We start from the raw sequence: 3,348 nt of genomic DNA on the forward strand, positions 1-3,348 counted from the left end.
TAGGTTAGAGTTTGTCCAGAGGCGTTGTATTTCTGGTGATCTTGAGTAAATGAACCGCGGACGGTCCGCCAAGGAGGGTCGGACGGTCCGCCGGTAAGAATAGAAATTTGTGCAGAGACGTCGTTGTCTCTGGTGGTCCGCCGTAGGGCTTAAATTTCATCCAGAGATGTTGTTAGTTCTGGTGAGTTTACAAAGGTGTACTGCCGACAGTCCGTTACCGGATCGTGGACAGTCCGCGGTATAGTTGTAAGTTTATCCAGAGCTGTTGGTAGTTCTGGTAGGTCGGCAAGGTTGAGCTGCGGACAGTCCGCTGCCGCATAGCGGACAGTCCGCCGGCTAGTTCATTTTGAGTATGGTTCTTTTGTAAGTAGGGAATTTTAGCTGCACTAATTTGTGTCATATGCATGTGCATTAATTCGCATTTCATATATATTCATGCATATGTATTATTGCACCTCATTTAGGTATGCTAGATGTACACGTGTGGATGTGAAGCACGCGGTGTTGGAGACGACCCACAAGACGGTGTTCGACGGATATCGCCAAAAGATGGAAGTACCCGCTGAAGCAATCAAAGACCCGGCCCAAGGTCGGAAGGGCCCAAGGCCGGAAATAATATTAGCACTGACTTAGTGTTACCCTCAGGCAAGCCCCGGTGCACATCCTATTATTTTAAATTATGACACCTATATATGTCTCTATTACTTGTGCATTAGGTTTAGGAATTGTTTGGAACCCTAGTTGCATGATCCCAATGTTCCCTTGAGTTATACTAGTATGTATAGGATGATAGAAGTGCTATGCTTATTGGTTCCCAGTAGAAGATGAGTGATCTCTGGTCACTCGCGAGAAATAGGATGTTTAGAAGTCGAGTAATTTCCGATTACTCGCGAGACATATAATATTTTATAATCCAGTTCCGAGTTGTTGAATTTGATATAAATGGAAGCTTGAGACCGGACGAGAAGTGATGATGATATATAGGTATGGCAGCAGGACAGGGTTCCTGGGTGTCTTAGTCCCGTCTGTGTCGGTTAAGGACCGTACCGTTGTTGGCCCTGCTGATCATATTTGAATTGTACAAACCGCATGCCGGGAGTAGGAGGTAGTCGAAACCGGTAAGCCGAGTACTGCTTTGCTTCGAAAGTACATGAACCCGCACCCAACTCCTGGGGTAGTCGAGTAGTCGCGGAGAAATGGGGATGCATATGTTTACTTTTTGTGGTCTCACGTTGAGCTCGGCTGACCATATGTCGTTGGGCTGGTTCCTGTAGTTCGAGGCGGGGAGGGGAAAGGTCGGTGCATGGGGTCCGACGGAACTTTTGCGTGCCGTGTTGGTTAGGTTCACCTTGCAAGGTTAAATCGGATCGATTCGCCGTCAGTTGCTCTCGGATATGAGCACCTTAATCAACTGTGTCACATCATAGTAATATGATATGGAACATGGATTATATTATATATATTGATGTCTACTTTAAATTGTGATTAACATTCTACCATGTTTGCTCTAGTTGGTTTAAGCAAATATTAGATCATGGTTAATCTGTATAGAACCTGGAGCTAACATATTGAAAATAAGGATCCACTTTTAGACGCTTTTCTGCAAAATAAACTACCAGCCAGAAAGCTTTCCATGTCTAGATATGTGGGCTAAGTATACCTAATAGTCGGGTAAGTCTTGCTGAGTATTAGTATACTCAGAGTTTGTTGTTTACCCTATTTCAGGTATAGGAGCTAACACTGATTCACATCGGTGGGCTCGATGTGATGTCCTCACATTTTCGTAGTTATCGTTGTATTTCATTTTTTTATTTCATTTGGTGTCTAATGAAAAATTTTCCATAGGTTAGACTCTCTTCCGCTGCTATCTTTTATTATGTGAACTTTAGTTTGAAAAGTCATTTTTGTAAATACCATAGTATTATTTACTATTTTTGTAAGATTGTATCATACTGGTACCGTCTGCGCTCGCCATCGTGCGAGACTACTGGTGTGTTTCGATCGGCCTGTGGGTTGGAATCAGGCTGTCAGGTTACACTTAATTAAGCTAATGTGTCTGATGCATTCAAATAATGGCGGTTACGCTTAATTAAGCAGTTTAACCTGGCGGTTCTGTCACAGCTGGTATCAGAGCTGAAATACACCAGGGGGGTACCAGCAGGTTTAGTTTTCGAGTTTTCAAAAAAAACTAAAAATGAGTTTCAGAAAAATACGTTCCTTTGCGCTTAAGGGATTAGGAGAGATTAGTTCGTAAGCCCTATATAGTATAGGTTATTTCAGGTGGCTATGTATATAATATCAACTAACTTTTAGCCATTCATAGGTTGTGTGTATATATATCGTGAATTTTCTACAGGTACACTAACCCCGCTTACGTAAGAAAGAAATAGTAGTAGACGGCTAATATATAGGAAGAGTACGTATTGTGCCACCGAATGGTCTTCGTATATTGTTATGGTTAGATTGGCAAAAAAAATCACTTTTGTGAGGACGTATAGGTCATGCATCCATCATCTCATATATATTGTTTTGAGTGTTTGTTAGTATTCTGGTATAAATTTTCTTCACATATGAGCACATCTCCCAAGTTTCTAAATTTTATGCTAGTAGCTTGTAGCCTAAATATTCCTACCGAAAATCATTTTCCCTCAAAAACTCAGTAATGAGAAAATTTTAGCAATTTATAGTCAGGTGTGTTAGTTAATTTCAGAATTCTTCGAGGGTTAAATTTTGAGTTAAGAATCATATTTTTGAACCTAGTTTCCTAACAGTTAAGATTGCAAAGCAGTATATATATATATATATATATATATATATATATATATATATATATATATATATATATATATATATATATATGAATATTGATTAACATGTTTAAGTTGGAATCTATTTAAATATTTGAGCATAAGATGTGGGTATGGGGGCTATCAAACTTCTGTTAAAAATTCAAGGATTTTGGGTAAATGAATAGTTAGCTATGAGTTTTGGATACCGCCGCATCAAAAGATTAGACAGAGAAGGTACTCAATAAGTTACCTACAATTTGTCTGTTACAATATCGTTTCTATATAAATTTTGTCCCATGTTAGTTTATGGTTTAGGGGAAAGAATTAAAATCGTTACTATTTATAGTGTTTCAGTTTATGTAAATTCCTGTTTTGATGATAGTTATCCTAATAAAAGCAAATTTAATTCTCGGCATGCATCAGAAATTTTTGAAACGTCTCCGTCTAATTACTAGTAAAATTTCATGATTATTTGTGTTGTATAACTTGGCCGGTGTCTCACATAGTACCATCAAGCAGTTTGAAATTTCAGAATAGACATCACTTAGGTAAAACAAAT

This window comes from Panicum virgatum, chromosome 9N (assembly GCF_016808335.1).
Source record: "Panicum virgatum strain AP13 chromosome 9N, P.virgatum_v5, whole genome shotgun sequence".
Classification (NCBI taxonomy): Eukaryota; Viridiplantae; Streptophyta; class Magnoliopsida; order Poales; family Poaceae; genus Panicum; species Panicum virgatum.